A 26,095-nucleotide genomic window follows, 5' to 3' on the forward strand; every position below is an offset into this window, starting at 1 on the left:
GGAAGGGAGGCATTCTGGAAACTCATTCCATTAGCTTCCTAACAAAGTAAGTCCCTTTGGGAGCAGGCAAACACACAATAATTATTTCCATATTTCATTTATATGCCAGTAAAATGTGCAATTGTTGTTCTTGCTGCGGAGGGCACAACAATCTGGAAGCTGCTGTGTTTCTCTCATTTAACCAACAGGAAAGAAGAAATATGAATGCAAGGACCATATCGCTTTGCATGCAAAAGAGGGAGGGGGAGGTTATGACAAGTGTTAAAATGCAGCCATTATTTGCCTTGCAGTGAAGCAGCATTTACATTTTCTAAATCAGAAGGAGCTCAAGCTTTAAGACTCAAGCAGGCTAGATAAATCTGAGCCTTTTATGGCAAGAAACTCAAAGTGTAAATGCCTATTAATAGTAGAGATGAGTAACAGGATTCTAATAGTTTGATGGCAGTGAATTTCATTAGACAACAATAAAATCTGTTTTATGATTTGTGTAACTATAGCACTTCTCCAACAAGGAGAACTGGGTCATTTTAATCTCTCTCTCTCTCCCCCCCCTCTCCCTCCCCCTCCCTCGGTGTGTGTGTCTGTGTGTGTGTGTGTTTTACTGCAGTTCAGCACCTCTTTATTGCCACTGATTTATTCTGCTTCAATGCTAAGTTTTCCAAATTGGTTAAAACGGTAATTTATTCTACTTTTTCTCTTCCCCCTTTCAGGAGGGAGAGGGGTGGAAACACATGGGACATAAATGACAGAGTCAGGGGGAGGGCAATTTAAATGCAAGAGCTGTTCAAAGGAATAGCAGAATAGCAGGAACCTGAAAGAGAAGCAGCTGAAGTCGGGCAAAGCAAGGAGGGCTTTTTGAGTATATGAGGTACTTTTTGCAACTTACTTCTCAAATATGGGCATGGGGAGAACTGGAGAGCACCAAGAGATATAAATTTGTGACCTGGACATTCTAAGAGTGGCTGGAAAAACATAGATAAGTTGGAAAGATCACAAAGACTGAAGGTCTTTCTTATTTCCAAAGATGGTTCTAAAATTTCTGAGTCACAGAATCCATCTATGAGTCCTTTATTAACCTTTGAACTGAAGAACTGGAAGGGAGCATTGAGTCTAGCACCTATCAATAAACCAGTGAAACTCTGGGAGAAATGGACTGAAAGAGTTAATGTAGCACTTTAAATATGTTTCTGTTTTGATCCAGAACTCACCTAATTCTTTCACTTCAATACTTCAATTTTTCTGAGTTTTGTTTTTGTTTTGGGGGCACGCATTTTTTTAGTATAAGTTACAACTACAAAGGAACAACTCTTCAAAGACATTTTCTGGAGCATAGGGAAACTAGGACATGTCAAAATAATTAAAAGCGGAATAATATGAAGACCTGGAAATGATGTGTGCCCTTATCAAAAGATATTGAACACATCTCTTTTGCTGAATTTGTCAGGTTCAAAATAGTAATTAACTCTTGAGGCTGGTTACTCAAGTTTCACAGGACTGGTGAATCCACTCTAGATTTTAGTCTGAACTTTGCAGGAGCTACCCAGGACATGGAAGCCTATCCTCAAAACAAGTCCAGCCCTTTGGACAGTTTGTCTTAAGTTCAGACTAAAACCCAAACCATATCTCGCTTCTCTTAAAATCAGACTCACCAGCCTCATTTGCTCATTAGAGTGCTTGAATTATGGGGGAAGAATATGGAGATCTCTAAAGGCAACTATAAACCCCATTCTTAATTTTAGCAATACCATGTCCCAATAATTTTTTTAAAACAAAGAGCTGATGGAGCTGCCCTCACCTGCTCCTCCTGGGATACAAGCACTGCTCAGGAGGCGGAATACTTAAAATGATAGTTCTACTCCTTGTGTCTTCCATGTTATACCCTATCAAAATGATTGAGACTTACATGGATTTCTCAACCCAAACACTAGCCTGAAGCTTTCCAGAATTTTCAACCCACACAAATCAGTTATGCTTAGATTTCGTGCCATATTAGTCCGTGCATTTTCTGATCTAATTGTTTCTTCTTACATTGAGGTAAAATATGTGCAGCATCACCATCTCTGTAGGCTGTATATATGTGTGTGTGTGTGTTTCTAATTAGCTAGTTCCAGTAGCTCACTAGAGGGTATTTTGAAGCGCATACACTCTAATTGTCTCTGCTGGGTGTCTAGGGTGATTCCATAGATGACTTAACCTCACTATAGGAGCATTCAGCTTGCGGGTACATCTCTTGTTTCTCCTGCTTCCCTTTTTCCTAAAATTCCTATTTCAGATATCATGTACGGGTGATATGAGTGTCATAAGATAAAAAAACAGAGTAAAATTGAATAAACATTAAGTAAGCCAATAGCCCAGAGATAATAAGAACCAATGACATTAAAAGAGCTGAAGTAAAAATAAATTAGGCAAGCATTGGTAAGTAAAAGCACTGTAAAAACTCTTTCAGATGGCCTATTCCAGTCCATCCCCAACTGACACAATCTCCACCCAGCATATGTTGCTATGCTATCTGGGAATGATGGGAGTCATAGTCAAACACATCTGGGGAAAAAATCATGTTTGGAAATCAAAAGCCAAATATCATCTAGAAACTTTCCAGGTTTCCACTTGATCATACATTCTTTTACAATCTCATCTTGTATTTTACTGTAATTTCAAGCAAGTAATCATTCATTTTCTTGATTACCTTCTTATCTGAACCCAACAAAAGTTTGTCAAATACCGTTGGTTCTGTATAGAAGCCCTCCATTTTATCTTTTGTATACCTGGATTCCATTTCTGCTCGAGACCACCAATCTAGATGTATGTTTTGTTCCTCTAACTCTTCTATGGACCTTAGATCAGAGTAGTGTTTAATAAATCTTGATACCTTAACAATTTCACTTCTGTCATAAGATTGGGTTGTTAAAGATCTCTACAGGTCATACCCAATTTGGTACTTTTTTGGTATGTCTGCTGTGTAATATTTTTCCAAGTCCATTTTGTGGGCACAAAATATAGGGCATAATATTGATATTGACCATTGGTTGCAAATATGGAAAACTAATATAAAGCTCACAAAATCAGTGAACTTTAAGGAGAACATATATATTTTATAGGTGGTATATGACTCCAAAAAAACTATCAAACATCTACACAGAGGTATCAGACATATGTTGGAAGTGTAAATCACAAGAAGTTTTTACCACATGTGGTGGACCTGTAGAGAAGTGAAGCAGTACTGGATAGCAGTACACATTCTGTTATAAAAAAAACATTGTTTTATAATATTCCATTTAAATCCTGAATTGAAAGACTGTCCAATACAAAAGGCAACTGAAAGATGGGATCTATTATACCAACGGTTTGAGTTTGTAGATAGAACTTGATAAATATAGAACTAAACTAATAAGTAACTATAAGTAAAAATCTAGAAGGCCAATTAAACTATAGAAAGCTTGGAAAGCTGACTAGACGTAACATGAATAATGAGATTCAATGACAAGGTATTGTATGCTCTCCTTCTCCCCCCCCCCCCTTTTATCCTTTTTTACTCTGTGTACCTTTTACCCAATTCCTAATCTAAAATAAAATTTTAAAAATACAAACTTTCTAGGTTATATCTGGGCAGACATTGCTTTTTTAACAGTTTTTTCCCTATCAACAAAATTAACCAGTTCTCAGTTGCTCAATAGTAGCTACCCAATTCACAATCACTGTAGCCACCAAAGATCTCAAGTCAAGTATATCTAAAGATATCTGATCAAATTTCAATGGCTAATTATGAGTATGAAAATGATAATCTATTTTTGTAATACAGAATAACTTCTTGGGCAAGGTGCTCAAAAGAGGTGCTTAATTCTCATCATTCTGGGTGAAACCAGTGAATCTGGCCTCTGGCCTGGATTGGGTTATTATACAGAAACAGAAGAAACACTAGAGGAGTGCAAGGAGATTCATTCGTCTGGACCTCTTAGCCACTTTTAGTACCAATGATCATGATATCCTTGAAGACCAGAAACGGGGGAGGCATGTATGGAAGTGAAGATTGCTTCAATGGTGTGATAAAGCTCAGTGACATTCCACTGATCTATTGTGCTTTAATTTATGATTTTGACACTTGATGTCCTTGCCATTCCTCAACATCTACTTGGTCTTCCTAAAAAGTATGCTCAGTGCTATCAGCTTACTAGGTTAACTTCACCCAATGCACTGCATACAATAGGTTTCTGTTGTCTGTTTTCTAACTCTCCTCTTCTCTTTATCTCTCCATGTAACAAAGTTTTCAAAACAAGATCAGAAGCCCTGCTTATCCAATTTTGTACTGTACTTTCACTTCAAGCAACGAGACATACACTTGTCCCAAAATTTGAGCCAATATTCAGCAGTGGGACTGCAAGGAAATAAAATCAAACAATTCTTAATTAACCAAAATGCATGTTTGCACTAAGCCCATAGGTAAGAAAAACAATGGCCAGAGTACAACTGTTCAATATTTTTAGTCCCAAGTGCATCAAAGAGGCATACAATTATTAAGGAAAATAACATTCAGTACATTCTACCATACTGTGAGGTACAGGCTTTGACCAAGGTATTTCCAATAAAATATTCATGCCTCCTATTACAAGGATAGTAAATTCAGCATCCAGTCATGGGGATTACAGTGGCTGCAGTAAACACACACACACATACAGAGAGAGAGAGATGCTATAATTATTCTTATAAGCAATGGATTTGAACAGCTTTCATTAATAATAAAGAGGATTTACAGTCCAGTCCTCACTTTGAAGTTATGTAGTTATTGCATATCCTGGTGTAGAGACTGGGGCTAAGGCCAGCTGATTCCCTCCATAAGCGTTATTCCCCCTTCTCTCTGTTCATGTGGCTATTGAGCAAATAGAATCAGTCACATGGATCCAGCTTAGTCACAGCTCAGTGCTGATGATTTCTGGATCACTACTAAAAAGGGAATGAAGCACAAAAGGGACTTGGTAGCTGAGGTACTTTCATATCTATTTGCAGGGCAACGGGAGTTAACTGTGCTATGCAGCCCGCAGAAGATGGCAGTTACTTTAGTATGCCAGGAAATCCTCCATCTGCTAGTAAATTACATGGTCTGGATTATCAACCTCAATCTTCTAGGTCCACTATTACATTTGTGTTTGAGATCAGAAGACTTTCTGACACCAGTGAGGACTTTTTGATGGGAGTGGTCAGTTCCACAAGATCACAGATCAGTTGCACACAATGAAGTATTACTGTGGCTATACACTATATGGGATCATAGACCAAGGTTACAGACCCTTGAGGCTGGGTAACATCATAATTCTTCCTCTACCAGAGTTCTCTACATTCTGCAGAAGAAGACATACCTCTACCAGCAAGATGTGGTCTAAGGTGCACGCATGTTTTTCTTAGTGAGAACCAGTTACCATTAGATAACATCAGGGCCCATTTGCCATTGTCCTTCTGAAGGATACAGCATCAATAATCCAGTTTCTCTCTGTCTGTACTAACCTCTGGAAGAAAAAAGATTCAGAAGATGAGACACAGATTTCCTGTGCTTCAGAAGGCCATGTTTTTCCTTTTCTCAATCTTGGTGTCTGCCTTGAATAGATACACACAGTCTTCAGAAAACTCACCAGTGATGCCAGATTTCTTGTTAAACTTTTATAATCTATGCTCAGTGAATTTCAGATTCATTGAAACAGGAATCAGTAGGAAACATTCCATTACATTGCTCTAGAGTTTGCTGATTTTGGTCCTCCAAAATTCAATTGCTAGATTTGGTTTGAGTTATTAGATCCTGGAAAATTACCCCAAATAAAAAGAAGCAGGACCTCAGGAGTGGAGGCTAGAATAACTCAGGAACTTGCTTCTCCATTTTTGATGTGGAAATTCCTTCACAGACACTTCCACCTCCATGTACTTACTCGGCACCATCTTCCTCATTCAGCCAGCAAATGGAGCAAATGGGTGGCTTTCTGTTTGCCTTTTATGGTGCTCTTCCTCACAACCTCTAAGAATCTTATAATGCCATGCCTTGTCCAACCGCTATCTGATTTTGGAAGCAAAAATAGGCTGCCCTGGTTAGTTCTTGTCTGAGATGCTTCTCAGGAATAGCAGCTGCTATTTTGCAGAAGGTCTGTAGCTGAGTGGTAGAGTAGGGTCTGGAATTCAACAACAGCTTATCTAGATAGAGTTCGGAAAGAATCTTGCCAGAAATCTTGAAGAACCATTGCTGATAATTGGAGCTGATAACACCAGGATAGGCAGCTTCTACATCAGCTTCCTGAACTTCTGGTGAGGTCAGAAAATGCCCCTGACTTGAGAAAACCGTAGTTACAGTATTGAGAATCTCTTCTTAGTTAGAGGCTCCAGGGAGGGGAAAGCATTAGTGCTACAAGTCCTTTCTTACAGACACTAATACAGGCAGAACATGACTAGATGTTTTCTTATTAAGAAGGGAAATGTGGGAATCAGTTCTGAACAGAGGCTATGTAAACACTACACTTCCATTCTATTCCCTCCTTCATGTGATATGCAGTCTAAAAAGGAATTACGGTATCACTTACTCATTTTATATTGTTCCTAGGCATAAGACATATAAGCTTTATAAGGCAAATAACTTTACCTACCTGAAAATTTCTTTGTTACTTAAATGCAGTTAAATAATAAAAGAAGAATAGCTAGGAATGGAAGGTTTTTAAAACTGGGGATGTGCTTAAATAAAATACACTCCTTGGCCCTCAAACTAACATACCAGATGTGTGTCATGTGAACAAACAATATTCTTATACAAATGTGTGTGCAGGATAAAAAATGTTACCTGTCAGAAACAGCCATAAAAAATTAAATACCTGCCTACTGTGAAGCTTCAAGTATTGCAAATGCAGCATTCATTAGCATAAATGCAGTAACATGAGCTAATTATGCATTCTGTACCCAATTTGTCAGATAACACAATTTAAAAATGGCACAACTAAATCAAACATGTCTACTTACCTATTGAGCGATAGTCAAATAGCACATAAAAACCTGCATTATAGTCATTTTAATGGTGCTACAAGACTGTGGAGGGTTCTGTAGAATTTTGCATCTTCACTGCTAGTTGTGGAAGTGGAAGATAAATGTTCTAGGAACATTGGAGGAATTTCTCACCATCAGTATAACCTTCTTAAGTTATCGCCTAGATATCAGTTTGCTCTGATGTAGAAGGTGTCTTCAACCCCAAGAACTGAAGAGCGAAGAAGGCTTATTTACATTTATTTTATTTATTTCTCTCCTTGATTTATATAGCAGCCCATTAGTGCAAAGGCACTATTCTGGGTGGTTTGACAACAAAGTAGAATATATATTAGTTGTTCAATAGATAGATATGGAAAGGCATGGTCCAAACCATATAGGGTGTTATAGGTTATAACCAACATTTTGATTTGGGCACAAAAATAGACTGATAACCAATGAAGCTCTTGTAACCAGGGAGTGATATGCTTCCTATAGCCAGCCCCATATATTTTAAATGCTAATTGTTAGTTTTTCGTGATAGTTAACTTCAGGGAGTGTGGAGCCTGAGGTTAATGTATTTAGATAAACAAATTATAAATAAAATAAATAGGAGAAAGGCAATTAAAAATGGATTGTCATGTGACAACCCAACCTCTACCACAACTAAGCACTACACTGTTTCTCCTTGGTGGCCCAATCTGTAAACTACCATTTAGAGTTCTCCATTCTACTTGTTCTGGAGTATTATGGAACATTTAAATCAGTGGTGTCGAACTGTGGCCCCCCAGATGTTCTTGGACTTCAACTCCCAGAAGCCTTCACCACCACCTCTGCTGGCCAGGATTTCTGGGAGTTGAAGGCCAAGAACATCTGGAGGGCCACAGTTCGACACCACTGATTTAAATGATACTGCCATCAGCTGTTCTCAGGGTTTCCCCACAGACATCAGTAGAGTGCTTGGCTCTTCACTGCATGTTGCAGACCCTGTCACCTAGGTCTTGTTAGTTCACCTCAGTATGTAGTGCCCCACGACCCCCTCAGCATAATAAATGGGTCCTGATGTTGCATTGACACTCTGTGTTCATCTCCCTGTTCCATCCTAGATCCTTTCTGTGGCTGAGGCTACAGGTATTCTATAAGCTTAATTCCTCCACTCACGGATCCCATAACTCAGCACTCATACAACTAGACAATGACTCCTGCAATGGCTTTCATCACAAACAACTTGATTCAAACCAGGAGATGGTGTCTGAGATGAAAAGATAAAAAGGTAAAGAAGTGAGACTGCATTTGCTGCATAGTATTTCTGGAGGGACAGGACTGGGCAAAAGATGAAGCAGAAGAATGCAAGCAAGCCAAACGTCATCAATTTATGTGGGTGAGGCAAATAAAGAATGACAGCAGACCAGAAGAGAAATGCACAGGTGTCTGATTTAAGCTACTTGTACCGTAAAAGAAGCATTTGATACTGAACTACCTGGGATATTTTTCAAAGTTTAAAAGATGGGTACCCATGTAGCTAGGTTAAGAAGGGAAACATGGGTTACAAGAAGGCAGATGAAGTGTGTGGTGAGAAGGAAATTTCCATGTTGGAGAAAAGTGATCCTTTTTTAATGTATCTGCCTTAACATTACTAACATTTGCAAATTGCTTATTTGAGGTTAATAAGGTGAAAGCAGAACTTGCATATTTCCCCATCAAGATACGATTTAGGTGGCTGTTGTTGTTTTTCTTTTTGCCTACAATTCCATGGGTGAACTATTTAAAAAGCAAAGCAAAGCATAACCCCGAAACACAAGGAGACAAGCCTACTGAAGTAGGTCATATGTTTAAATTAAGTCTCCAAGCTTTCTGGAACGTGGGTTCCAATATGTATACTCAAAGGTACTTTATCTTACTCAGTGAAAAACCTTTGCATGACAGAGAAGCTACTTTGAAATTATGGCTGTCTTTGAACAGGACTGGTCCACTTTATTTGAGACGAAGTTCTATCTTTCCTTGATAGCTTTTGGCTGTTCTTCTTAGAGAATAATTCATTTAACATGAGTCTTCCTTCAAGAGGTGTCAAGGACTTTTTTGTCGTAGAATCCATTAATTTGCATTTAAAAGATTGGGAGAAAATCTTCTTCAACTAATTATAATCAGTGGCTATGTCTTTATGCAAAAGCCTTTGTACATTCACAAAGAAAAAGATCAGCAGACACAGTTCTGTTTTATGTCTCTTCGTGTTTTTCCCCAAATGGTGTTTTATTATTACTCTCTGTGAATCTCATTTTTGTTCACATTGCCTCCTCAGCACATATTTTATTGTGTACCTTTGAACAGTCTATGAATTCCAATACACACACTTTTATTTAAGTTCATGTTACTGTTCCCGCCCATGCCCCATTTTGCTTCTTTTCCTACATTATTTTCTGCAGGGTTTTTCTTATGTAACTCAGTAGTAAACTCTTCTGCTTATTAGTTTATAATTACATGCTAGTATGTGGGACTAATGAGCAAAGTAGTAACATACATACACCGAAGCTACCTGTGCACATGACAAGAGCTTTGTTTCTTGTTTCTACTACAGTTTTCTAATTTGCTGAAGAGACAAGTCATCATGTGAACCAAACAAGCTTACCTCTTCAGCAGAAGAAAGCACTGCAACATCATCTAAAGGCAGGAAGGGAGTGGGAGGCAAACAAATGGAGGAAACAACCTTTTATGTTCACACAATTTTCTTCCCCCTACATACCAGAGAAATGAAAGTTACATACAAATAATCCAAGAGTACGATCTGTCATTGGCAATTATGCACTTATGTATCATTGCAAAAGACAATGCACTAGACTTGATTTTTGTTGTTGTTTTTAGTTTGAGGTTTTTGAAAAAATCCCTTCTGCATGTTGAAAGGGAATGTATACAATTCCTTCAGAGCTCGGCAATTTTGTGCCGCTTGTTTTTATACATGCAGTGGCATCTCCACCTCTGACACTCATGCTGGGGGAGTGGCTGGGTAGGTGAAGGCTAGAAGGAGTCATCTGCCATCATGGCCAGGGCTTAGGTTATGCAACACTCCCACCCATCCTTTTTTATATTACCTAATTGTCATTTGTCACTACAGACAGCTCTAGACAACGAGTAATCTAGAATAGCCAACATAAAGTTGTGGAATGTTCTGTGGTCCCCCCCCCCACTTTATCATGAAGAAACACGGACGTTCAAAAAGGAGTAACAATTTTCACTTGTTTGGAAAATTGTGGCAGGATCTGCTTTCAAGTTGACATTGCTTACGAAACTTTAGCACACAAAAACACAAGTATCACAAAAACTTTAGCAGCCTGATAATTAGCTTGCAACTTCATGTTCTATTTCATTTTTGCATACCACCCAGGGAGGCTTGGGCTGTTTTCAGGTGGGGTGAGATGAGGTTGGAGGCAATCGTTTTTGCTTCATTAAGAAATGATAAATAATTCTGTTTTAAAGAAATCATCAAAACAGCAGGTCTAGCATCTCCACATTTGAAAACAAAAGCCACTTTTGTAATTCCCTTTTTTCCAGAAAGGGCAAATTCTTCTTCTTCAAGAATAATTTATGCATCTCCAATAAGCTTTATTTACTGCAAAGTTGTTTAGAAACAATGGACACACTAGGACAATTCAAATAACTCTCTTTTTTGAAACATTTTATTAGTTTTTCAATATATCTACATTCAGTTAATGCTTGTTAAACATTGTGTTACATGGGTTGCTTATAAATATTTGGGTTTTCGTGCATCTTCTTAGTTGTCCCTTCAAATTCTGTACATTTTTAAAGCACTTAAACCATTCATATGTGTATTTTAGTGTACAATATTGGCTACTATCATAATATTGCTCTCATAGTATACAATGTTCTCAAAATCTTTTAATAAATTACCTAATAAAAGCAATTCTGGTTTCAAACCTAAATGAGTTTGAGGTGATTTATCCAACCAACTTTGTATTTTATATCAATAATAACTAAACAGGTTCCTAACACATAATATATGTTATCTAAAGCCTTTTATACAGCTTTTCTTTATATAATTGCTAATCTATTTCTATCTCTGCATTTTCTGCCATGTCTATATTATATCATATCTAATATATGTTAATTAAGTATTATTTGTTTTACCTCATCCTTATGTCTAGCTTCAATTTACCTTAAGAACCACCATGTTATGCCTTTACCCTGATTAGTGATCCCTTATTTCAGTTTAATTCCCTTTTCTAATATATAAAATGTGTCCCCTTACAATTCCAGAAGTTAGGTATATACATGCTTTCACCATTGAAGGCCATCTTAATGTTTTTTTCCTTTTCATCTTTGTAAGTAACTCCTTCTCTTGTTTGTCTTTTCCCAATTCTTATTTCTATGTCTCTAAAAATTCTGCTGTCCCTGAGATCATTCTATGCACTTGATCTATCTCCAATATATCTTCCATGCTATTTTTAATTAAATCTGCTGGTTCTTTTCCCCTTATCTTCCCTTAGCACACCTAAGACTCTCCTCGGCTCCAGGTTTAAAATGAGATCTCCTAAATTTTCTCCACTGAATTCCTTCAGCTCTTCCTTTGATTGGCATACATCATCCACCACCCTCTCATTTCCTTGTTCATTATTCTCTATCTCCTATTGACTATAGTCCTTCCTTAACTGCTCATTGAATAATTTTGCCTCTTCATTGTGGGATCTCCAAAATTTTCCAAAATTGTTTGAAGTGTAGATTTTGTTTCATCCCCAAATTTTTCTTGTTGTAGCATTATGTCCCAGATATCAAATAATTGTATTCCAAGTGAAAGTTGTCCAGTTGCTTAAAGTAATCAGTCCAATTCCATCAATACAGTGGTGCCTCGCTTAACGAGCGCATCGTAGAATGACGAATCCGCATAGCGAGGGGGTTTTTTCGATCGCAACTGCGATCGCAAAGCGATGGCCTCTATGGCCGAAACTCGCATAGCGAAGGTCAGTAAGCGTTTCGCTTACCGATCTTCGCTTTGCGACCCGCGGATCAGCTGTTTGGCGGCTCCAAAATGGCCGCCGGAAGCCCCGAAAGCGAGGGGAGGGCGCGAAAATGGCTGCCAGCCATAGGAAAACATCACTGAACAGTGAGTTTTCGGCCCATTTGGAATGGATTAAACGATGTTTAATGCGTTCCAATGGGTTTTCTTGATCCGTTCAGCGATGTTTTCACATAGCGAGGGTTAATCCGGAACGGATTAACCTCGCTATGCGAGGCACCACTGTACTTGCTTCCATGGGTCCAAAGCAAGTCAGAACCGCCATAGAGTGTTCAAGGTCATTGTTCTGGGCTTTTTGCCAACACTGTAGATAGCTGTAGCCATAACATAGACAAGTTTAAGTCCCCAGAGTTGTTTAACTGATGATGATTTTAAGAGAAAGATTTCTTTAGTTTCTAACACCAAAGTAAAACCAAACTTCCTTCCTTGAAGTATAATTAAATATCTAATTAATGTCCAATTTATTTTCTTTGCATCTCTTTGCATCTCTTCCCTCTCTCCAGATTCACCACTGCTCTATAGGTGGTGAGGATAGGAAACACTGTTTCTGTTATAGGGATTGTCTCGTCCAGGGATAGTCATAAAGCAGTACAGTTATAAAATATTTCTCACCCAATGATAACAGCGATGTTAATTAGCTGATTTATCACTTCTCCATTGCTGGCTGCCAGCAACTTGCAAGCAAGCTATTCAGCTGTTTGTTTCTGCCCGCTGGTTGTTTGGAGAGTTTCCCAGATCAAACGGGGGTAATCACTGTCCTCCCCCCCCGATCAACAGGCATCTCCTCCATTTCACCACCACTTTCTTAAAAGGCTTATATATGGGGTTCTCCATTAGGGCTATGCTCATCGTACTTTTAAGAGACTGTTGCCATCTAACATTTTTATCCAGAGTATAAAAATAAGAGCAGAAGGGCTTGGTAATATATAAAACCATTGTAAGTAACAGCCCAGAAAATTGTCTTTTTGACCAAAACTCCTGGAATCCCTCCAAACAAGATGACCAATACATCTGGCAATAAGACGGCAGATCCTAATTGGTCATGAAGAAATCTGATACATTTTGGAAGTAAACCCTGCAGCAAGTCCCTATTCTCTGCAGCTCAGGATACAACATTTTTCTTTTTCTTAGAGGTCCATGGGGATTGGTAGGTTCTGGATAGTCTCTGCTTGCGGCCATCAGGAGGAGGTACCATTTCTTTCACCCAATACTGAAAATAACTCAGGCTTTAATAAATATTTGTGTACAACTGATATGTTTTCAGAGGAGGCCACACATTTGGCTGAAACATTTGAGAAACTGAACTTGTCAACATTCAAGAGGGCCCCTACCTCTCATCAGACAAATTCTAAACCCCCAAATCAAAAACATCTCAGTTTAGTTCAGGACTCATCTGAAGTAAGCACATCTTGTTACAGAATGTGATGGTGGTGGTGGTGGTGGTGATGATGACAAGGCAATGACAACAATGACAACTTATGACTTATGGTGTACCTTTTCAGTGTTTTCCAGGTAGAGAATACTCAGCAAAGAACATAAACAATCCAACTACATAAAAGAAAGAAAGCTCAGGGGGATTGTTTTTGTTATGTTAATTGGCAACTGTAAGTTGAATCCATCTCCCTTGTCATTCACTGTATCCTGCCAGGTGCTTGATAACCCTTCTGTTTTTTGCAGTCCCAGGCTAGGAGCAAAAACAAGAGGTTTATCAGGCTCCAGATGGACTGCCACACATAGCTGTTGGGCTCTATGAAGAATTCTGGGTCACTAGTTGTGTATGCCTGCACATCGGAGATAATGCCCCCCCCCCAAATTAACATAGGTGTCTGTTCTGGCTTCTTCCACATCAAAGCTCCAGAGTGACTAAAACTGAATAAGTATATATTGCAGACTGTAGTGAAAGCAGTTATATCTATTACACATGGCTACACAGACTGATGTCTGAATAAATTTCCACTTTTACACTTGAATAACACGTGTTTACCATGGTGAAATATACCTCCTGTCTCCTTAGGAAAAAAATGGCCAATATGCCCTAGAATATTCATCTTGTTGACGTCAAAGTCCAGATGTTTGTGGCTTTGTTTCATTCCATATAGGCTATAATAACATCCATTCTGCTGGTCTCCTTGCACACACAATTAAGGAATACAGCTGGTACAAAATGCTGTCTTGCTCATCCTCTACCTGGTGCCAGATGGAAAGCTGGTATGTAATGACAACCTAATCTCAGCTACAGTACCTGTCAGTCAGGCTTTCCCTTAAAGGATTCTCAATTGTTGGCTTCCTCATCGCACAGGCAGAGTGCTTTCAAATTATGGCTTGCTCTGTCTTTATTCTTCTGCCATTTGTTTGGGTCATATCATATTTGACTGGAAATTGTGGTAAGTGGCAGGAAGCCAATGAAAAGGATGCCTGAAGAAGGAGCCATCCATTGGTTCCTTCTGGAGTGAGCAAAGGTGTGCTTCAGTCTTCAATTACACAGTGGGCCCCGTCCCCCTGCTTCAGTCATGCGCTGCCCATGGTTCGCATGACAACATCATAAAAAGAAAATAGAAATAAGATATTGACTCTCAACAAATACTCTTTACTTCAGAGGCAGATAACTTTGACCTAGATTCAAAAACCCCTGGCAAATAACCAGCCTAGGTCTTGGCAAAAGGCAACACTACCCTCTCAATCTGCCTGCTTGGTAGAAATCAGAGAGAGAGAGAGAGAGAGAGACAAACCCAATGAATGAAGAAGGAGCTGTGGGAGGGGAAGGGAGGAAAGGAGAGAGGTCTGTCTCCCCACATGTGTGTCAGGCTGCAAGGAGAGCTCTGTTTTGGGTTCTTTTCTATGTGGTATTCTGTTGTTGGGTTTTGTTTTTTTTTAATACTGAATGCAAAAAATAAATATTAAAAAAGCTGGAGGGGCAGAGACCCCACATGACTTTAAACTGAATTCAAAAACCCTGATCCAGGTCTCAATTTATTTCTTTAGTGTCTCCTTTCTCTAAGTCACCCTGGCAGACAATGATTCAGTCAAAGCCAGAGAGTGAGTGCCTGGGTTTGGTTGTGCAAGAATTTGCACCCCTGTGTTCCCAGTCTGCCCAAGGCCAATATGTTGTCACTGCTTTCTCTTGCTCTCTTTTGTTGCAATGATCCTAATAAATTGATTTTATTTCACAGCAAGATTTCTCTCTCTCCCTCTCCCTGCAGTTATAATGCTATCCATTTTTTATTTTTATTTTTTAAAGAAGCAGCCTGGAGCAATATATAAAATCAGGATGCATTGGTGAGCTTGTTGAATCAATTATTTTGCTCTCCTTGACCACACACGGACAAAAACAGAGGCAACCAGTATTGTGTTAACTCCCAATTGTCCCTGTTGACAAAACAAAAAATATATAATCTATGCACTGGGTTTTTTTGAAGTCATTGAGATGAAGGCTATTGGGGTGGAGTGGGGTGGGGTGGCATGAGGGAAAAATGAAAGTGTGTGTGTGAGAGAGAGAGAGAGAAAGAAAGAAAGAGAGAGAGAGATTGCAGCATTGAGAAGGCTGTTTGGGTGGCAAAGAAGCCTCAATGGCACAAAAAATACATGCAATAATTTTATATGTTCAAACTTCCCTCCTTTTACTTTGTTGTGATGGATGTAGTGAAGAGTTATTGCAGAAATGCATAGACCATAATCCAGCACAGACTAAGGTACACTAAAGTGGGCTTAAACTCACTGTATTTTCCAGTAGTGTGGCTACTTGACACAGCAGTATGAGAAATAAAAGTGTTTCAGAATGTATTCTGAGTGATTATGAGCAATAAAATAACTCATTTATTCTTGATGTTGTTGCCTCGAGTAGCCACACTCTATTGGATAACACAGTGAGTTAAAATCCATTGACTTTAGTGTACATTAGTGTGTACTGCATTATGGTCTATGCATTTCAGCATTTCAGCAGTAACTCTTCACTACTCCTACTCAACCAGAGAGGCTTTTAAAAGCACCCATTCCAGTCAGCGCAGTACAGGAAACTAACAAAGACTTTGTTTTGGCATGGAATCAGCTGCCATGAAGTTTCATGGGCTCATGGGCTCTATCCTATGGATCTTAAGGACGAGGTGTGGGTACCTCCTGGGCCTGCTGATTTATCCCATGTACAGCATCAAACTGAGCTAGAATAATGGAAAGAAAAGTAGGTATGGCAAATTATTTGAGCATGGGTTGGTTGGTCTTGAATGGGCATTTGAGAGCCACTAAATTTACAAGAGACCTGCTCTTCCTTCATTGGTATGGACTGACCTAGTTGCCTTATTAAAGGACTCTGCTTCTGCGAAGTGGCTGGCTATGGGGACTGTCTTGATGGACATTTGCAGTTTCAAATTAACTACGGCACCCACTGCCTGATGTAGCATATGGTTTCAACAACCAACCCAAGCACATTAAGAGTAACAAGCCTGACAATACTCAGCTTTGGGGCTGTACCTCTGAACCCAGGCCTGGCACCAGAGGGCCTCTCAACACCATCCTTGCTCTCTGGCTTTGGCCTGTGTCCACTGGTTGTACCAAGAACAAGGCACTCAGCTCACAGGATGTGGTATTGAGGGGGAAGTGAGATAATGTGGAATGTGAAAGCTCAAAGTAAGTAAGTGTCTATACTTTGGCACTGGAGTGTATATGAAAGTTCGTATTCACTGAGTTAGGTCAAAGAGATGAGTACACATATCTTGACCATGTAGTCTGAACAGCCTATTAAAGAAAGTTATCCTCTGTGTAGTTGCTTTTTCAGCAGTTTTTAATTTTATGGATTCCTGCTCATACTCAGTTTTTTCTTTGGAATTTTTCACTCAGAACTATAAAAGAGTAACTGATTATTCTGTGAGACTCACTTTGCACATAGTGTATTCTGTGTGTTAATGAATCTTGACTTTTGAAAGCAATGCAGTTTTATTGTTTTATTACTGAGATTTACTCTGTGTTCTGTTTTGCTCCCCCTAGCTAACAAACACAAGCTGGGCTGAAAGGGCTATCATTCATCAACAAATTTTGTATCACATACAGGATAAAATGGCTGGGACTCTCTCTAAATAGTCTGGTGGAGGCTGAAAATAAAAGTTTCTGTCCAAGGTAAGAGATTTTTCTCCCACTTAAGCTGTTCCTCCCTCTCTCTCTCTCTCTCTCTCTCTCTCTCTCTCTCTCTCTCTCTCTCACTCACACACACACACACACACACACACACACACACACACACACACACACACACACACCTCCTGACTGCTAGGAGTGGCAAGGGTCACTTCTTTCTTTTCTAAAAATTGCTTTTTAAAAATAAATAAATAAAGGAAAACACAGAGTGATCTTCTGGGAATTTTCCTATTGACTATCCTCCTAGGATCACCCTTTCTTGTGGCTAGGAAGAGCAGTTTGCAGAAACAATGAAACCAAAGAATTTCCCTCAGGAAAACATCTGAGTCAGCTGGTCAGACAGGACGGTACTAATGGCAAAGTTATGTTTTTTGGCATGTCTCTTAAAAGGTTAATTGCTTTCTGTCAGAAAAGTAGTATGATTATAAATCTGAGGATCCTGATTTACAGTGGCCATAAACTGGGTCTTTTGACCTGGATAAAATAAATTACCTTAATGGATTTTTACTTAAACAAGATCCTAAACAAATGTATTATTGGTAACATTTGCAAGATTCAATGGCTGCAAGTCTTGGATACGTCTTCTGTTCCTCTTATTCCTCCAGTCCCAATTTTTCCTTCTGCAGCCTTTGCCACTCCAGTTCATTAATGTATACATGTTTCCAGGCCCTACTGGAGGTCAGACTTAATCTGTGCATATTCCATAATCTGTCTCAGAAATTACTACCATAAAGACTATTCTTCTTACCATTAGAGACAGTCCTGTTTGATTTGCTGAAGAGCTCCATCATCATGGGCTCATTACTTAAAAGTGTTCCATCAAGATCCGTCCCCTCAACAAGGCTAATCAGTGGCCGGCACATCTCCTAGGATCACCCCAGATTGCTGAATGATGCCAAGCACTAGCTGTTGTCTTAGTTAGGCCAGCATGTGAAACTTTTCTAGCACATGTAAATTGGTCTAAAGTTCAGCATTGTAATCAAAAGGAAGATGAAACCCCAAATCAGTGTTTTGGCTGATATGTGCAGTCTTTTGAGCAGTATTCTCTGGTTACTGCCAACTTTGTTGATAATCTCAGGCCTTCCATTGCCTCTGAAATCAAATGGATAGTAGTGTGTTGGAAAGATTCCTGTTCCTAAGAGATAATATGAGCAGGTAAGCAATTTTGGGGAAATTATCAGCCTGCTAAAGATTGATTGATTGATTGATTTGAAATATTTTTAACCTGCCTTTCTCCTTAAAAAGGACCCAAGGCAATGTACAATAATTAAAATACAGTATTTAGTAAAAATGAGTATACAATACTAAAACAATCAGTGAATACAATACCAAAAAGTATATGCAACACTAAAACACAGTCAATGCAGTAAGGTAAAACAATCCATCTTTAAAACCCCATACTCAGGGAAGCTTTGCCTGAAGAGAAAGATCTTTGCCGTGACATTGCAATGGTGTTGTGCTTCTTAAAAATTGGAAGTTTTGTTTTGTGACCCTCCAGCCAGTGAACACGAGCTGGGTGGAAGATGTCACTTGGACATCTTCAGCCTGATGCCTCCACCAACACTATTCACAAATATGTGCCACATTTGTTTGTTTTCCAGGGTTTTTTATTTCTTAAACTACAACATAAACATACAAATAAATAAACCAAAATACAAATTGACTGTGTTCCCCACCAACCTAGTCGGGACCTCTTGCAGTAATCCTCTTCTCCCTCTATCTTTATTCTTCTTCTTCCTTTATTGTCCTCTTCTCCAGAAGTGAATTGATTCTTGATTTTTAGCTTTCCCTTTTTCCCCTTGTTAGCACATATTCAAGAAATTTGCCCCATATATCCTAAAAATTACTCCTTTTCATCTCACCTTTCTTAACCTTTAAGTTACAAGCTAACTTATCATTTATAGCAATGTTCCATATTTCATTATACCGTTCTTCCATTCGAAATTCAGATTTTGATTTCCATTGCCTAGCTATTATTAGTCTAGCTGCTGTTAATAAATTGGTAATCAGTGTTACATAACAGCACTGATGTTACCTGTCTGTCATGGGTTTGGAGGGAAAGTTCCATCCTATGGGGAGTGGAAGGCGGGACGTCAGGAGGAGGGGCTGTACTGTATAAATATGTGATGCCTGTGTGGTGAAGAGTAGATGCTGAGACAGACTGTGAGACACTGGGTTGGGACGAAGCAGCAGCTGGGGAAGAAGAAGCTGTTGTGGGAGTCTGGGTGTCTGACAGGGTACTACTGTGTGTCAGAGTACCAGCCTGAAAGGTTCAGGGGTCTGTTGGTTAGCCAGAACTGATGGGTTCAGGGTCTGTGCTTTAAGTTAAAGGTTCTAGGTGAACCAAACTGTATGCTTGTGTGTGTGAGAATAAGCCACGTTACTTTATTTTATTCACCTGATTGTTTTATTTACCCTGTTTGTATTTAAAATAAACCTTATTCTTTTGTTGTTTAAAAATCCATCCCTGGTCTGTGTGACTTATTATAGGGAATGGTTGGTGGCAGCTTAGTAACTGTGTGATAGATCCCAGTAGGTCTGGGTTTGTCACATTGATTGGTGTCCAGCGTGTGGGATACGACTGGTCCAGTTGTCCAGCGGTCCAGCAAAGCCTTGGCAGGTGTGCCCAGAGCAAGGGGGGTCTAGTCAGGGACAGTCTGAGGCGCGTAGGTAATCTTCTAGGTGTACCTCACGGGGAGGTGCGCTAGTAGAAGAACGTGCCAACTGGGGAGACTTAGATTAAGGTGCTCTGAGGCAGCCTAGTTTTGGCGGGAAAAGCTGAGGCAAATCTGCGTAGCAACAGTGAGCTAGCTTGCCAGCTGAGAGGCCCAGCAGAGGGGGGTAGGCTCTGACTCGATACTGTTGCAACTTTAGTGCTGAAGAACAGCAGCAATCTCTAGGGAGAGCTGGTTCTGAGGTAAAAGGAAAAAAGTGGTCGTTTTATTTTGAGGCTTGACTTTTTAAAGCAGCCTGTTCTGAGGGGGGGGTATGCCCTTGACTCGAAGCCAAGTAGCAGACATGAGTGAGGTGAAAGACCCCCAGATTGACCAAGGTTCTGAGGATGAATTTGGCTCAGTGCAGGGTGACAGCACAGGAGAGCAGGACCCAGAACTCAGGAAAATACTCCTAGCCCAACAGCATGAACTGAGGGTGAGGGAAATGGAGGAAAGATTAGAGAGAGAAAGAAGGGAGGAAAGAGAGAAACAGAGACAATTTGAATTGGCATTGGAGAGAGAGAAAATGGCGTTTGAATTAAGAAAACTGGAACTGATGAACCAGAACAATAATAATAATAGGGATTCTGAGGGAGGCCAATTGTCTAAGGCTGACCTGAAGAAATTCCCTGTGTACCACAAGGGAGATTGTCCTGAGGTGTTCTTTTCCTTAGTGGAAAGAGCGTTTGTGGACTTCTCAGTAAGGGAAACTGAGAAGATGACCATCATGCGGTCTTTAATCAGTGGTAGCCTGGCTGAGGTTTATGCCGAGATGCCTGAGGAATTGATGAAAGATTTTGCAGAGTTTAAAAAACTGGTGTTTGCCAGACATGGGATAAATGCAGAGCAGCTGAGACAAAGATTCAGGTCCCTCACCAAGAAACCAGAACAGACTTTTACCCAAGTGGGGGCCCAATTGGTGAGGCTGCTTGAGAAATGGCTATCGCAGGAGGGAATAGAGACCTATGAGCAGCTTAAAGACTTGATAGCCCTGGAACAGTTCTATTCAGTCCTGCAGGGGGAATTGAAATTCCAGGTGAGGGAAAGGAAACCGAAATCTGTGGCAGCAGCCGCAGAAATCGCGGATTTTATCTCCCAAATAAGAAAGCCCTTGGGTGAGGGGAAATCTGTAGGTAAACCCAAAGAAACCTACAGCAAGTACTCTCAGGGACCAGGGAAAAGCCAGCAAGGGGGAGGGGCCCATGGTGAAGGGAAGCCCTCAGGCATGAAACCAAGCCCTCAGAATTTGGAGGGAAAACCGAAACAAGAGGAGAGAGAATCCAAATACACTAGAAAATGTTATTTCTGTCAGGGAAAGGGTCATCTAATCTCAGAGTGTGAAAAATTAAAGCAGCTAAAAGGAATGGTGCCTCAGAATTCTAGTGGGACCAAGCCAAAAGCTGTGTTCTGTGTCCAGAAAGAGCAAGGCTCAGTGTCACAGAGGGAGCCTGTTGCCATGGCTACTCAGTCTGGGACAGCTGCCTCTGCTGATCAGGCTGAGGAAAATGGTCCTCTTCTGGAGGTAAAGCGCTGCTTGCTGATAAAAACAGATTCTCAGTTGTTTGAGACAGCAGGGGTGGACGTAGGAATACTTGACCGTCAGTATAGGGGGCTGCGGGACACTTGTTCCCAAGTAACCCTATGCCATCCAGATATCATCCCTAGGGAGTTTATAATCCCAAATGAGAGCATGAAGGTGGCAGGGATTGAGGGGCAGATAATCTCTCTGCCAGTAGCAGAGGTACCTGTCAACTTTCAAGGCTGGAGGGGAGATTGGCGGATAGCGATTTCATCGACTCTGCCAGCAGCCGTGCTCGTGGGAAATGACCTGGCTGAACATGTGAAACGGGTGCTAGTGATTACACGCTCACAAGCCACCACAGGGACAGTTCAGGGGGGTAATGATGAGCCAGAGACGGAAGCAGGTGGGGGGAGTTCAGAAGCTGTGGTGGAAACCTTAACCACAGACAGCAGATTTGGACAGGAGCAAAAGGCAGACGCCACTCTCCAAAAGTGTTTTGAACAGGTGACTGACGCCCAGCTGACACCTGAAACCCCAGTGAGATTTCTGGAGAAAAAGGGGATTTTATATAGAGAAACCCTGAGGAATATCTCAAAAGGGGGAGATGGGATCAGAAGTCAACTGGTGGTACCTGAAAAGTATCGCCCCATGATCTTACAAAGGGGTCACTCTGACATGTTTGCTGCACACTTAGGAGTGAACAAAACACAGCAGAGAATAACACAGAATTTCTACTGGCCTGACATAGGGAAGCAGATCAGGGAGTTCTGTAAACAATGTGATGTGTGTCAAAGGCAGGGGAATAACCGCGACAGGACCAAAGCAAAGTTGTGCCCTTTGCCTGTGATTGACACTCCGTTCAAATGCATAGGGGTGGATATAGTGGGACCTTTGCCCAAGGCCACAAAGAGGGGGAACAGGTTCATCCTAACAATTGTGGACCATGCCACAAGGTATCCTGAAGCCATACCCTTGACTAACATTGAGACTAACACAGTGGCCGATGCTTTGGTGGGGTATATGTCCAGGATGGGATTTGCCTCAGAGATAATCACAGATTTGGGAGCATCGTTCACATCAAAGCTCATGAAACGCTTATGGCAGATCTGTGGAATTAAGCACAAGGAAACCACTGCCTATCATCCTGAAAGTAATGGGTTAACTGAGAAGTTCAATGGGACTCTAATGCGCATGATTAGGGCTTACTTGGCAGAGAATCCAAACAATTGGGACCAGAAGCTGCAACCCCTTTTGTTTGCTTATCGATCAGTGCCACAAGCCAGTACCGGGTTTAGTCCATTTGAACTTCTATTTGGGAGACGGGTGAAAGGGCCCCTTGATTTGATCAAACAAAATTGGGAGCAGATCACCCAGGATGACCCACAAGACGTTGTGACTTACATAGACACCTTGATGAATGACCTAAGGAGAAATCTAGAGCTGGCAGCAGAAAACCTGCAAGCTCAGAAGGTCAGACAGAAAACATGGTATGACCACAAAGCTAGAGAGAGGCACTTTGACCCAGGGGAGGAAGTGCTTTGGCTTAGGCCCTGCAGAGAGAATAAACTGCAGCTCAAATGGGCAGGACCATATAGGGTCATTTCCAAGATGTCAGACCTGAACTACCTAATAGAGCAGGAGGAGAACCAAGCAAGGAGGGTGGTTCATGTGAATGCCCTAAAACCCTACTACAGAGGGGAACAGAGGGTTTTATTCGCGATAAAAGCAGCTGAGAGTGAGGAAGCTGAATTACCCTTCTGGGAGGGTAGAGGGGAAGTAAAATACAACCCAGAGGAGGTAAAGATCAGTCCTGCACTCACCCAAGACCAGCAGCAAGAACTAAAAATGCTGCTTAGAAAATATCAACAGGTGTTTTCCAACAAGCCGGGGATAGTGAAGGGAGTGATGCATCGGATCCACACAGGGGATGCACCCCCGCAGGCAGTATCCCCATACCGAGTAACGGGACCCTATAGGGACAAGGTGCGGAAGGAGTTGGACGAAATGCTGAGGGAGAACATAATCGTCCCCTCTTCTAGTCCTTGGTCCTCTCCGATAGTCCTTGTGGACAAGCCTGATGGGAGCATTAGGTTTTGTGTCGATTACAGGAAATTAAACCGTGTAACCACTCCTGATGCCTACCCAATGCCCAGGCTAGACAACCTGATTGAAACCATAGGGGGTTGTCGGTTCATCTCATCATTGGACCTGGTAAAGGGATATTGGCAATTAAGAATTGATCCCAGGGATCAAGAAAAGACTGCCTTTTGCAGCCCTTTTGGTCTCTATGAGTTTCGAGTCCTGAGCTTTGGTCTCAGAAATGCACCAGCCACATTCCAAAGGCTGATGGACCAGACCTTGGCAGGGCTCAGTGACTTTACAGTGGCCTACATTGACGACATAGGGATCTTCAGTAATACCTGGGAAGATCACCTGATACACCTGGAGTTAGTGCTGCAGAGGTTAAGTGCAGCAGGGCTAACAGTAAAGGCCAGCAAGTGTCAGCTGGGTAGCCCAGAAATAAAATACTTGGGTCACATGGTAGGGGGAGGAATGATAAAACCCCTGGAGGCCAAAATAGAAGCAGTTCGTGATTGGCCTAGACCCAACACCAAGAAAAAGGTCAAATCATTTCTTGGGTTGGTGGGCTACTACAGAAAGTTCATCCCGAGGTTTAGCGAGATTGCGGCTCCGCTGACCGATCTGACGAGGAAGAAGGCTGATGACCGCATCCCGTGGACCGGCGACTGTGAGGCGGCGTTCCAGAGGTTGAAGGAGGCGTTAATCAACTATCCTGTCCTGCGTGCTCCAGACTTCGACCGGGAGTTTATCATCTACACCGACGCGTCTAACAGCGGGGTAGGAGCAGTTCTGTGCCAAGAGGATGAGAATGGTGACCAGCATCCAGTGTCCTACCTGAGTAGGAAACTTCAAAAAGGTGAGAGACATTTGGCAACCGTGGAGAAGGAGTGTTTGGCCATAGTCTACGCGATCCAGAAGGCCAAGCCTTACATCTGGGGAAGACATTTTGTTCTGTGTACTGACCATTCACCATTGCAATGGTTAAAGACAATGAAAACCCACAATAGCAAACTTATGAGGTGGGCTTTAAACCTACAGGACTATGACTTTGAAGTGAAGGTGGTCAGAGGGTCAGTGAACTGTGTTGCTGACGCCTTATCAAGAAGACCTGAAGACTGAAGACGGCGAAAGAACATGGACTATATGTATATAATGAAAACAAAAAGTTAAAATGTACCTGGTTTTGAATTTGGTTGGTATTAATAAAGGTAAATTGATGTACTGTATATGGTAAAATGTTTAAATGCATATTTGCTATGGTTAACTTGGAGCGTAAGTATATGTAAGTATTATCTGGTATGTATAAATGTTGTTGTGTATTTTATACAGGTTGTTTTTTTTGGTGAAAAGCACTTTTAGCTTTCCCCCTACAAAACAACTTATAAAGAGGGGAGGTGTTACATAACAGCACTGATGTTACCTGTCTGTCATGGGTTTGGAGGGAAAGTTCCATCCTATGGGGAGTGGAAGGCGGGACGTCAGGAGGAGGGGCTGTACTGTATAAATATGTGATGCCTGTGTGGTGAAGAGTAGATGCTGAGACAGACTGTGAGACACTGGGTTGGGACGAAGCAGCAGCTGGGGAAGAAGAAGCTGTTGTGGGAGTCTGGGTGTCTGACAGGGTACTACTGTGTGTCAGAGTACCAGCCTGAAAGGTTCAGGGGTCTGTTGGTTAGCCAGAACTGATGGGTTCAGGGTCTGTGCTTTAAGTTAAAGGTTCTAGGTGAACCAAACTGTATGCTTGTGTGTGTGAGAATAAGCCACGTTACTTTATTTTATTCACCTGATTGTTTTATTTACCCTGTTTGTATTTAAAATAAACCTTATTCTTTTGTTGTTTAAAAATCCATCCCTGGTCTGTGTGACTTATTATAGGGAATGGTTGGTGGCAGCTTAGTAACTGTGTGATAGATCCCAGTAGGTCTGGGTTTGTCACAATCAGTTCTTTAGTCATCTTATCATGACTATTCTTATCATTGTATTCTCAAATATTGATAACAAATCTACCTCAGAATTAAATTCTATACCTGCCACATTTGTTTGTGTGTTTATTTATTTGCCGGCCCATTCCTATCTAGCCTTTCCTCCAAAGAGGCATGCACACCTCCCTTCCTGCAACTTGAACCTCAGGACAACCCTGCAAAATAGAGCAGGCCCCGAGAGAGTGCCACTAGCTTTCTTGAAGCAGACTGGAACACTCCCTCTCAGAATGCCACTTTGCTCCCAAGTTCACTAAAGCTTCTTGTAATGTGCGTTGGCTGTGCCACTAGGCCTCTCCCAGCCCTCTCATTCATCAGTCTCTGCTTCTTTGACTGCTATTAGCAAGACTGAAGTACAGCTGGAATTAAGCAGAGGTGACTGAAAGGCCCAGCCTTTGATATGAACATGCCAGCTTTGCATGTATTTGCATGCTTTGCCAGTATGTGTGCTCCAGTTGGGGTCAAGCTATAGACACAGTCTCCTCAAGTGTCTGGTAAATTGTGGCTGAGCTCCTGCTGCTTTGTTCTTGCAGCCGGCTTTCATATGTGTCTTCATCAGGTTATGATTGTGAAATATCACCTTATGATCATCCCATAAAGCCAACATAACTGCGTAGCGCTAGATCTAAATGAGGAATATATACTATATTTTTCAGGTAAATTC

At 41.0% G+C, this 26,095-nt stretch overlaps 1 long non-coding RNA gene across 2 annotated transcripts in view; it reads left to right on the plus strand.

Annotated features, from left to right (window-relative positions):
• Nucleotides 1-727: 727 nt before the first annotated feature.
• Nucleotides 728-26,095, plus strand: part of LOC140704145 (uncharacterized) — a 37,051-nt gene continuing 11,683 nt past the window's right edge. Inside the window, exons 1-2 of one of the 2 annotated variants that reach the window (XR_012083271.2) lie at nucleotides 728-868; nucleotides 17,051-17,116. This is a non-coding gene — a long non-coding RNA (uncharacterized LOC140704145). Of the gene's footprint in view, nucleotides 869-906; nucleotides 8,258-17,050; nucleotides 17,117-26,095 lie in introns of those variants that run through there. The other variant, XR_013541941.1, reaches the window with a different exon arrangement.

Source organism: Pogona vitticeps, chromosome 2 (genome assembly GCF_051106095.1).
Source record: "Pogona vitticeps strain Pit_001003342236 chromosome 2, PviZW2.1, whole genome shotgun sequence".
Classification (NCBI taxonomy): Eukaryota; Metazoa; Chordata; class Lepidosauria; order Squamata; family Agamidae; genus Pogona; species Pogona vitticeps.